The following is a 13,343-nucleotide window of genomic DNA, read 5'->3' on the forward strand; positions in this document are numbered from 1 at the left end:
GTATTAATGAGAATCCCGTAATTGGGGGAACACGGTCTCTACTTTGACAAGACGTGTCAAGATACCGCCTCGCGTTATGTGTGGAGCTGGTTGAAGAAAAACGGTTCGAATAAGCACCGGACCATGGCATAATGTCATGTTGCCAAAACATGTCAGCAGATTAATATTTGTGTAAATTTTATTCTCTCTATGACAATATGTGGAACTTATTTTGCAGAGCCGGACACTATCCTTGTGTTCAAAATCTTCTATGAAGTATTCGGAGGTGGAACCCGCCTTGCAATGCCGAAGACAATCTACGCGCCGGACTCGTCGTCATTGAAGCCTGGTTCAGGGGCTAGTGAGGGAGTCCTGGATTAGGGGGTGTCCGAATAGCCGGACTATAACCTTTGGCCGGACTCTTGGACTATGAAGATACAAGATTGAAGACTTCATCCCGTGTCCGGATGGGACTTTCCTTGGCGTGGAAGGCAAGCTTGGCAATATGGATATGTGGATCTCTTCCCATTGTAACCGACTCTGTGTAACCCTAGCCCTCTCCAGTGTCTATATAAACCGGAGGGTTTTAGTCCATAGGACGAACAACAATCATACCATAGGCTAGCTTCTAGGGTTTAGCCTCTCTGATCTCGTGGTAGATCTACTCTTGTACTACCCATATCATCAATATTAATCAAGCAGGGAGTAGGGTTTTACCTCCATCAAGAGGGCCCAAACCTGGGTAAAACATTGTGTCCCCTGCCTCCTGTTACCATCCGGCCTAGACGCACAGTTCGGGACCCCTACCCGAGATCCGCCGGTTTTGACACCAACAATAACCTCCGGAACAGGATTACCGTACCACTCTGGTGCGGATCTCACTCTGGTTGATCTATGAGGTTCAGTAACAACTTGATCTGAAGTTTCATGATAATCATCATTAACTTTCTCACTAATTGGTGTAGGTGTCACAGGAACCGGTTTCTGTGATGAACTACTTTCCAATAAGGGAGCAGGTACAGTTACCTCATCAAGTTCTACTTTCCTCCCACTCACTTCTTTCGAGAGAAACTCCTTCTCTAGAAAGGATCCAAATTTAGCAACAAAAGTTTTTCCTTCAGATCTGTGATAGAAGGCGTACCCAACAGTTTCCTTTGGGTGTCCTATGAAGACACATTTCTCCTATTTGGGTTCGAGCTTATCAGGTTGAAGCTTTTTCACATAAGCATCGCAGCCCCAAACTTTAAGAAACGACAACTTTGGTTTCTTGCCAAACCACAGTTCATAAGGCGTCGTCTTAACGGATTTCGATGGTGCCCTATTTAACGTGAATGCAGCCGTCTCTAAAGAATAACCCCAAAATGATAGAGGTAAATCAGTAAGAGACATCATATATCGCACCATATCTAGTAAAGTACGATTACGACGTTCGGACACACCATTGCGATGTGGTGTTCCGGGTGGCGTGAGTTGCGAAACTATTCCGCATTGTTTCAAATGAAGACCAAACTCGTAACTCAAATATTCTCCTCCATGATTAGATCGTAGAAACTTTATTTTCTTGTTATAATGATTTTCAACTTCTCTCTGAAATTCTTTGAACTTTTCAAATGTTTCAGACTTATGTTTCATTAAGTAGATATACCCATATCTGCTTAAATCATCTGTGAAGGTGAGAAAATAACGATACCCGCCGTGAGCCTCAACATTCATTGGACCACATACATCTGTATGTATGATTTCCAACAAATCTTTTGCTCGCTCCATAGTTCCGTTGAATGGCGTTTTAGTCATCTTGTCCATGAGGCACGGTTCGCAAGTACCAAGTGATTCATAATCAAGTGGTTCCAAAAGTCCATCAGTATGGAGTTTCTTCGTGCGCTTTACACCAATATGACCTAAACGACAGTACCACAAATAAGTTGCACTATCATTACCAACTCTGCATCTTTTGGCTTCAATATTATGATTATGTGTATCACTACTATCGAGATTCAACAAAAATAGACCACTCTTCAAGGGTGCATGACCATAAAAGATATTACTCATATAAATAGAACAACCATTATTCTCTGATTTAAATGAATAACCGTCTCGCATCAAACAAGATCCAGATATAATGTTCATGCTCAACGCTAGCACCAAATAACAATTATTCAGGTCTAAAACTAACCCCGAAGGTAGATGTAGAGGTAGCGCGCCGACCGCGATCACATCGACTTTGGAACCATTTCCCACGCGCACCGTCACCTCGTCCTTAGCCAATCTTCGCTTAATCCATAGTCCCTGTTTCGAGTTGCAAATATTAGAAACAGAACCAGTATCAAATACCCAGGTGCTACTATGAGCATTAGTAAGGTACACATCAATAACATGTATATCACATATACCTTTGTTCACCTTGCCATCCTTCTTATCCTCCAAATACTTGGGGTAGTTCCGCTTCTAGTGACCAGTCTGTTTGCAATAGAAGCACTCAGTCTCAGGCTTAGGTCCAGACTTGGGTTTCTTCACTTGAGCAGCAACTGGCTTGTTGTTCTTCTTGAAGTTCCCCTTCTTCTTCCCTTTACCCTTTTTGTTGAAACTAGTGGTCTTGTTGACCATCAACACTTGATGCTCCTTTTTGATTTCTACCTCCGCAGCCTTTAGCATCGCGAAGAGCTCGGGAATTGTCTTATTCATCCCTTGCATATTATAGTTCATCATGAAGCTTTTGTAGCTTGGTGGCAGTGATTGAAGAACTCTGTCAATGACACTAGCAACAGGAAGATTAACTCCCAGTTGAGTCAAGTGATTATGATACCCAGACATTTTGAGTATATGTTCACTGACAGAACTACTCTCCTCCATCTTGCAGCTATAGAACTTATTGGAGACCTCATATCTCTCAATCCAGGCATTTGCTTGAAATATTAACTTCAACTCCTGAAACATCTCATATGCTCCATGACGTTCAAAACGTCGTTGAAGTCCCGGTTCTAAGCCGTAAAGCATGGCACACTGAACTATCGAGTAGTCATCAACACGCAACTGCCAGGCATTCACAATGTCTGCAGTTGCTGGTGCAGGTGGTACACCTAGCGGTGCTTCCAGGATGTAATCCTTCTGTGCAGCAATGAGGATAATCCTCAAGTTACGGACCCAGTCCGTGTAATTGCTACCGTCATCTTTCAACTTTGCTTTCTCAAGGAACGCATTAAAATTTAATGGAACAACAACACGGGCCATCTATCTACAATCAACATAGACAAGCAAAATACTATCAGGTACTAAGTTCATGATAAATTTAAGTTCAATTAATCATATTACTTAAGAACTCCCACTTAGATAGACATCCCTATAATCCTCTAAGTGATCACGCGATCCAAATCAACTAAACCATGTCCGATCATCACGTGAGATGGAGTAGTTTCAATGGTGAACATCACTATGTTGATCATATCTACTATATGATTCACGCTCGACCTTTCGGTCTGAGTGTTCCAAGGCCATATCTGCATATGCTAGGCTCGTCAAGTTTAACCTGAGTATTCCGCGTGTGCAACTATTTTGCACCCATTGTATTTGAACGTAGAGCCTATCACACCCGATCATCACGTGGTGTCTCAGCACGAAGAACTTTCGCAGTGGTGCTGTTGGGGAACGTAGTAATTTCAAAAAATTTCCTACGCACACACAAGATAATGGTGATGCATAGCAACGAGAGGGGAGAGTGTTGTCCACGTACCCTCGTAGACCGAAAGCGGAAGCGTTATGACAACGCGGTTGATGTAGTCGTACGTCTTCATGGCCCGACCGATCAAGCACCGAAACTACGGCACCTCCGAGTTCTAGCACACGTTCAGCTCGATGATGATCCCCGGACTCCGATCCAGCAAAGTGTTGGGGACGAGTTTCGTCAGCACGACGGCGTGGTGACGATCTTGATGTTCTACCGTTGCAGGGCTTCGGCTAAACACCGCTACAATTTATCGAGGATTATGGTGGAGGGGGGCACCGCACACGGCTAAGAGAACGATCACGAAGATCAACTTCTGTGTCTAGAGGTGCCCCCCTGCCCCCGTATATAAAGGAGCAAGGGGGGAGGCCGGCTGGCCCTTGGGGCGTGCCAAGGAGGGGGGAGTCCTCCTCCTAGTAGGAGTAGGACTCCCCTTTCCTAGTCCAACTAGGAAGAGAGAAAGGGGAAGGAAAGAGAGGGAGAGAGAGAGGGAAACAGGGGCCGCGCCCCCTCCCCTAGTCCAATTCGGACTCCTCATGGGAGGGGGCGCGCCACCTCCTGGGCTGCTGCCCTCTCTCTCCCCTCAGGCCCACTAAGGCCCAATACTTCCCCGGGGGGTTCCGGTAACCCTTCCGGCACTCCGGTTTTCTCCGAAATCACCCGAAACACTTCCGGTGTCCGAATATAGCCATCCAATATATCGATCTTTATGTCTCGACCATTTTGAGACTCCTCGTCATGTCCGTGATCACATCCAGGACTCCGAACAACCTTCGGTACATCAAAATATATAAACTCATAATGAAACTGTCATCGTAACGTTAAGCGTGCGGACCCTACGGGTTCGAGAACAATGTAGACATGACCAAGACACGTCTCCGGTCAATAACCAATAGCGGAACCTGGATGCTCATATTGGCTCCTACATATTCTACGAAGATCTTTATCGGTCAGACCACATAACAACATACGTTGTTCCCTTTGTCATCGGTATGTTACTTGTCCGAGATTCGATCATCGGTATCTCAATACCTAGTTCAATCTCGTTACCGGCAAGTCTCTTTACTCGTTCTGTAATACATCATCTTGCAACTAACTCATTAGTTGCATTGCTTGCAAGGCTTAAGTGATGTGCATTACCGGGAGGGCCCAGAGATACCTCTTCGACAATCGGAGTGACAAATCCTAATCTCGAAATACGCCAACCCAACATGTACCTTTGGAGACACCTGTAGAGCACCTTTATAATCACCCAGTTACGTTGTGACGTTTGGTAGCACACAAAGTGTTCCTCCGGCAAACGGAAGTTGCATAATCTCATAGTCACAGGAACATGTATAAGTCATGAAGAAAGTAATAGCAACATACTAAACGATCGGGTGCTAAGCTAATGGAATGGGTCATGTCAATCACATCATTCTCCTAATGATGTGGTCCCGTTAATCAAATGACAACACATGTCTATGGTTAGGAAACATAACCATCTTCGATCAACGAGCTAGTCAAGTAGAGGCATACTAGTGACGTTTAGTTTGTCTATGTATTCACACAAGTATTATGTTTCCGGTTAATACAATTCTAGCATGAATAATAAACATTTATCATGATATAAGGAAATAAATAATAACTTTATTATTGCCTCTAGGGCATATTTCCTTCAGTCTCCCACTTGAACTAGAGTCAATAATCTAGATTACATAGTAATGATTCTAACACCCATGGAGCCTTGGTGCTGATCATGTTTTGCTCGTGGAAGAGGCTTAGTCAACGGGTCTGCAACTTTCAGATCCGTATGTATCTTGCAAATCTCTATGTCTCCCACCTGGACTAGATCCCGTATGGAATTGAAGCGTCTCTTGATGTGCTTGGTTCTCTTGTGAAATCTGGATTCCTTTGCCAAGGCAATTGCACCAGTATTGTCACAAAAGATTTTCATTGGACCCGATGCACTAGGAATGACACCTAGATCAGATATGAACTCCTTCATCCAGCCTCCTTCATTCGCTGCTTCTGAAGCAGCAATGTACTCCACTTCACATGTAGATCCCGCCACGATGCTCTGTTTAGAACTGCTCCAACTGACAGCTCCACCGTTCAATATAAATATGTATCCGGTTTGATTTAGAATCGTCCGAATCAGTGTCGAAGCTTGCATCGACGTAACCATTTACGACGAGCTCTTTGTCACCTCCATAAACGAGAAACATATCCTTAGTCCTTTTCAGGTATTTCAGGATGTTCTTGACCGCTGTCCAGTGATCCACTCCTGGATTACTTTGGTACCTCCATGATAAACTTATAGCAAGGCACACATGATAGAGCCTATGGCTGAAGCATAGGGAACATCTTTCATCTTCTCTCTATCTTCTACAGTGGCCGGGCATTGAGTCTTACTCAACTTCACACCCTGTAACACAGGCAAGAACCCTTTCTTTGCTTGATCCATTTTGAACTTCTTCAAAACTTTGTCAAGGTATGTGCTTTGTGAAAGTCCAATTAAGCGTCTTGATCTATCTCTATAGATCTTGATGCCCAATATATAAGCAGCTTCACCGAGGTCCTTCATTGGAAAACTCTTATTCAAGTATCCCTTTATGCTATCTAAAAATTCTATATCATTTCCAATCAGTAATATGACATCCACATATAATATCAGAAATGCTACAGAGCTCCCACTCACTTTCTTGTAAATACAGGCTTCTCCAAAAGTCTGTATAAAACCATATGCTTTGATCACACTATCAAAGCGTTTATTCCAACTCCGAGAGGCTTGCACCAGTCCATAAATGGATCGCTGGAGCTTGCACACTTTGTTTGCTCCCTTTGGATCAACAAAACCTTCCGGCTGCATCATACACAACTCTTCTTCCAGAAATCCATTCAGGAATGCAGTTTTGACATCCATTTGCCAAATCTCATAATCATAAAATGCGGCAATTGCTAACATGATTCGGACAGACTTAAGCATCGCTATGGGTGAGAAGGTCTCATCGTAGTCAATCCCTTGAACTTGTCGAAAACCTTTTGTGACAAGTCGAGCTTTGTAGACAGTAACATTACCGTTGACGTCAGTCTTCTTCTTGAAGATCCATTTATTCTCAATTGCTTGCCAATCATTGGGCAAGTCAACCAAAGTCCACACTTTGTTCTCATACATGGATCCCATCTCAGATTTCATGGCTTCAAGCCATTTTGCGGAATCTGGGCTCACCATCGCTTCTTCATAGTTCGTAGGTTCATCATGATCTAGTAGCATGACTTCCAGAACAGGATTACCGTACCACTCTGGTGCGGATCTTACTCTGGTTGATCTACGAGGTTCAGTAGTAACTTGTTCTGAAGTTTCATGATCATCATCATTAGCTTCCTCACTAATTGGTGCAGGTGTCACAGAAACCGGTTTCTGTGATGTACTACTTTCCAATAAGGGAGCAGGTACAGTTACCTCATCAAGTTCTACTTTCCTCCCACTCACTTTTTTCGAGAGAAACTCCTTCTCTAGAAAGGATCCATTCTTAGCAACAAATGTCTTGCCTTCGGATCTGTGATAGAAGGTGTACCCAACAGTCTCCTTTGGGTATCCTATGAAGACACATTTCTCCTATTTAGGTTCGAGCTTTTCAGGTTGAAGTTTTTTCACATAAGCATCGCAGCCCCAAACTTTTAGAAATGACAACTTTGGTTTCTTGCCAAACCACAGTTCATAAGGCGTCGTCTCAACGGATTTTGATGGTGCCCTATTTAACGTGAATGCGGCCGTCTCTAAAGCATAACCCCAAAACGATAGCGGTAAATCTGTAAGAGACATCATAGATCGCACCATATCAAGTAAAGTACGATTACGACGTTCGGACACACCATTACGCTGTGGTGTTCTGGGTGGCGTGAGTTGCGAAACTATTCCGCATTGTTTCAAATGTAGACAAAACTCGTAACTCAAATATTCTCCTCCATGATCAGATCGTAGAAACTTTATTTTCTTGTTACGATGATTTTCAACTTCACTCTGAAATTCTTTGAACTTTTCAAATGTTTCAGACTTATGTTTCATTAAGTAGATATACCCATATCTGCTTAAATCATCTGTGAAGGTGAGAAAATAACGATATCCGCCACGAGCTTCAACATTCATTGGACCACATACATCTGTATGTATGATTTCCAACAAATCTGTTGCTCTCTCCATAGTACCGGAGAACAGCGTTTTAGTCATCTTGCCCATGAGGCACGGTTCGCAAGTACCAAGTGATTCATAATCAAGTGGTTCCAAAATTCCATCAGTATGGAGTTTCTTCATGCGCTTTACACCGATATGACCTAAACGGCAGTGCCACAAATAAGTCGCACTATCATTATCAACTCTGCATCTTTGGGCTTCAACATTATGTGTATCACTACTATCGAGATTCATCAAAAATAGACCACTCTTCAAGGGTGCATGACCATAAAAGATATTACTCATATAAATAGAACAACCATTATTCTCTGATTTAAATGAATAATCGTCTCGCATCAAACAAGATCCAGATATAATGTTCATGCTCAACACTGGCACCAAATAACAATTATTTAGGTCTATTACTAATCTCGATGGTAGGTGTAGAGGTAGCGTGCCAACCGCGATCACATCGACTTTGGAACCATTTCCCACGCGCATCATCACCTCGTCCTTCACCAGTGTTCGCTTAATCCGTAGTCCCTGTTTCGAGTTGCAAATATTAGCAACAGAACCAGTATCAAATACCGAGGTGCTACTGCGAGCTCTAGTAAGGTACACATCAATAACATGTATATCACATATACCTTTGTTCACCTTGCCATCCTTCTTATCCGCCAAATACTTGGGGCAGTTCCGCTTCCAGTGACCAGTCTGCTTGCAGTAGAAGCACTCAGTTTCAGGCTTGGGTCCAGACTTGGGTTTCTTCTCCTGAGCAGCAACTTGCTTGCTGTTCTTCTTGAAGTTCCCCTTCTTCTTCCCCTTGCCCTTTTTCTTGAAACTAGTGGTCTTGTTGACCATCAATACTTGATGCTCCTTCTTGATTTCTACCTCCGCAGCTTTTAGCATTGCGAAGAGCTCGGGAATTGTCTTATCCATCCCTTGCATATTATAGTTCATCACGAAGCTCTTGTAGCTAGGTGGAAGTGATTGGAGAATTCTGGCAATGACGCAATCATCCGAAAGATTAACTCCCAGTTGAATCAAGTGATTATTATACCCAGACATTTTGAGTATATGCTCACTGACAGAACTGTTCTCCTCCATCTTGCAGCTATAGAACTTATTGGAGACTTCATATCTCTCAATCCGGGCATTTGCTTGAAATATTAACTTCAACTCCTGGAACATCTCATATGCTCCATGACGTTCAAAACGTCGTTGAAGTCCCGGTTCTAAGCCGTAACATGGCACATTGAACTATCGAGTAGTCATCAGCTTTGCTCTGCCAGACGTTCTTAACGTCGTCAGTTGCATCAGCAGCAGGCCTGGCACCCAATGGTGCTTCCAGGACGTAATTCTTCTGTGCAGCAATGAGGATAATCCTCAAGTTACAGACCCAGTCCGTGTAATTGCTACCATCATCTTTCAACTTTGCTTTCTCAAGGAACGCATTAAAATTCAACGGAACAACAACAGGGGCCATCTATCTACAATCAAACATAAGCAAGCAAGATACTATCAGGTACTAAGTTCATGATAAATTTAGGTTCAATTAATCATATTACTTAAGAACTCCCACTTAGAAAGACATCCCTCTAATCTTCTAAGTGATCACGTGATCCAAATCAACTAAACCATAACCGATCATCACGTGAAATGGAGTACTTTTCAATGGTGAACATCATTATGTTGATCATATCTACTATATGATTCACGCTCGACCTTTCGGTCTCAGTGTTCCGAGGCCATATCTGAATATGCTAGGCTCGTCAAGTTTAACCTGAGTATTCTGCGTGTGCAAAACTGGCTTGCACCCGTTGTAGATGGGCATAGAGCTTATCACACCCGATCATCACGTGGTGTCTGGGCACGACGAACTTTGGCAACGGTGCATACTCAGGGAGAACACTTTTATCTTGAAATTTAGTGAGAGATCATCTTATAATGCTACCGTCAATCAAAGCAAGATAAGATGCATAAAAGATAAACATCACATGCAATCAATATAAGTGATATGATATGGCCATCATCATCTTGTGCTTGTGATCTCCATCTCCGAAGCACCGTCGTGATCACCATCGTCACCAGCGCGACACCTTGATCTCCATCGTAGCATCGTTGTTGTCTCGCCAAACTTATGCTTCTACGACTATCGCTACTGCTTAGTGATAAAGTAAAGCATTATAGGGCGATTGCATTGCATACAATAAAGCGACAACCATATGGCTCCTGCCAGTTGCCGATAGCTCGGTTACAAAACATGATCATCTCATACAATAAAATTTAGCATCATGTCTTGACCATATCACATCACAACATGCCCTGCAAAAACAAGTTAGACGTCCTCTACTTTGTTGTTGCAATTTTTACGTGGCTGCTACGGGCTTAAGCAAGTACCAATCTTACCTACGCATCAAAACCACAACGATAGTTTGTCAAGTTGGTGATGTTTTAACCTTCACAAGGACCGGACGTAGCCACACTCGGTTCAACTAAAGTTGGAGAAACTGACACCCGTCAGCCACCTGTGTGCAAAGCACATCGGTAGAACCAGTCTCGCGTAAGCGTACGCGTAATGTCGGTCTGGGCCACTTCATCCAACAATACCGCCGAACCAAATATGACATGCTGGTAAGCAGTATGACTTATATCACCCACAACTCACTTTTGTTCTACTCGTGCATATAACATCAACACATAAAACCTAGGCTCGGATGCCACTATTGGGGAACATAGTAATTTCAAAAAAATTCCTACGCACACGCAAGATCATGGTGATGCATAGCAACAAGAGGGGAGAGTGTTGTCCACGTACCCTCGTAGACCGAAAGAGGAAGCGTTATGACAACGCGGTTGATGTAGTCGTATGTCTTCACGGCCCGACCGATCAAGGACCGAAACTACGGCACCTCCGAGTTCTAGCACACGTTCAGCTCGATGACGATCCCCGGACTCCGATCCAGCAAAGTGTCGGGGAAGAGTTCCGTCAGCACGACGGCGTGGTGACGATCTTGATGTTCTACCATTGCAGGGCTTCGCCTAAGCACCGCTACAATATTATCGAGGATTATGGTGGAGGGGGGCACCGCACACGGCTAAGAGAACGATCACGAAGATCAACTTCTGTGTCTAGAGGTGCCCCCCTGCCCCCGTATATAAAGGAGCAAGGGGGGAGGCCGGACAGCCCTTGGGGCGCGCCAAGGAGGGGGGAGTCCTCCTAGTAGGAGTAGGACTCCCCTTTCCTAGTCCAACTAGGAAGAGAGAAGGGGGAAGGAAAGAGAGGGAGAGGGAGAGGGAAAGAGGGGCCGCGCCCCCCTCCCCTAGTCCAATTCGGACTCCTCATGGGAGGGGGCGCGCCACCTCCTGGGCTGCTGCCCTCTCTCTCCCCTCAGGCCCACTAAGGCCCAATACTTCCCCGGGGGGTTCCGGTAACCCTTCCGGCACTCTGGTTTTCTCTGAAATCACCCGAAACACTTCCGGTGTCCGAATATAGCCATCCAATATATTGATCTTTATGTCTCGACCATTTCGAGACTCCTCGTCATGTCTGTGATCACATCCAGGACTCCGAACAACCTTCGGTACATCAAAATATATAAACTCATAATGAAACTGTCATCGTAACGTTAAGCATGCGGACCCTACGGGTTCGAGAACAATGTAGACATGACCGAGACACATCTCCGGTCAATAACCAATAGCGGAACCTGGATGCTCATATTGGCTCCTACATATTCTACGAAGATCTTTATCGGTCAGACCGCATAACAACATACGTTGTTCCCTTTGTCATCGGTATGTTACTTGCCCGAGATTCGATCGTCGGTATCTCAATACCTAGTTCAATCTCGTTACCGGCAAGTCTCTTTACTCGTTCCGTAATACATCATCTTGCAACTAACTCATTAGTTGCATTGCTTGCAAGGCTTAAGTGATGTGCATTACCGAGAGGGCCCAGCGATGCCTCTTCGACAATCGGAGTGACAAATCCTAATCTCGAAATACGCCAACCCAACATGTACCTTTGGAGACACCTGTAGAGCACCTTTATAATCACCCAGTTACGTTGTGAAGTTTGGTAGCACACAAAGTGTTCCTCCAGCAAACGGGAATTGCATAATCTCATAGTCACAGGAACATGTATAAGTCATGAAGAAAGCAATAGCAACATACTAAACGATCGGGTGCTAAGCTAATGGAATGGGTCATGTCAATCACATCATTCTCCTAATGATGTGATCCCGTTAATCAAATGACAACACATGTCTATGGTTAGGAAACATAACCATCTTCGATCAACGAGCTAGTCAAGTAGAGGCATACTAGTGACGTTTAGTTTGTCTATGTATTCACACAAGTATTATGTTTCCGGTTAATACAATTCTAGCATGAATAATAAACATTTATCATGATATAAGGAAATAAATAATAACTTTATTATTTCCTCTAGTGCATACTTCCTTCAGGTGCATACTCAGGGAGAACACTTATACCTTGATAATTTAGTGAGAGATCATCTTATAATGCTACCGTCAATAAAAGCAAGATAAGATGCATGAAAGATAAACATCACATGCAATCAATATAAGTGATATGATATGGCCATCATCATCTTGTGCTTGTGATCTTCATCTCCGAAGCACCGTCATGATCATCATCATCACCGGCGCGACACTTTGATCTCCATCGTAGCATCGTTGTCGTCTCGCCAATTTATGCTTCTACGACTATCGCTACCGCTTAGTGATAAAGTAAAGCATTACAAGGTGATTGCATTGCATACAATAAAGTGACAACCATATGGCTCCTACCAGTTGCTGATAACTCGGTTACAAAAACATGATCATCTCATACAATAAAATATAGCATCATGCCTTGACCATGTCACATCACGACATGCCCTGCAAAAACAAGTTAGACGTCCTCTACTTTGTTGTTGCAAGTTTTACGTGGCTGCTATGGGCTGAGCAAGAACCGTTCTTACCTAGGCATCAAAACCACAATGATAGTTTGTCAAGTTAGTGCTGTTTTAACCTTCTCAAGGACCGGGCGTAGCCACACTTGCTTCAACTAAAGTTGGAGAAACTGACACCCGCCAGCCACCTGTGTGCAAAGCACGTCGGTAGAACCAGTCTCGCGCAAGCGTACGTGTAATGTCGGTCCGGGCCGCTTCATCCAACAATACCGCTGAACCAAAGTATGACATGATGGTAAGCAGTATGACTTATATCGCCCACAACTCACTTGTGTTCTACTCGTGCATATAACATCTACGCATAAAACCAGGCTCGGATACCACTGTTGGGGAATGTAGTAATTTCAAAATTTACCTACGCACACACATGATCAGGGTGATGTATAGCAACGAGACGGGAGAGTGTTGTCCACCTACCCTCGTAGACCGAAAGCGGAAGCATTTGCACAACGCGGTTGATGTAGTCGTACGTCTTCACGATTCGACCGATCAAGTACCGAACGTACGGCACC

This window comes from Triticum urartu, chromosome 3 (assembly GCF_003073215.2).
Source record: "Triticum urartu cultivar G1812 chromosome 3, Tu2.1, whole genome shotgun sequence".
NCBI classification, from domain to species: domain Eukaryota; kingdom Viridiplantae; phylum Streptophyta; class Magnoliopsida; order Poales; family Poaceae; genus Triticum; species Triticum urartu.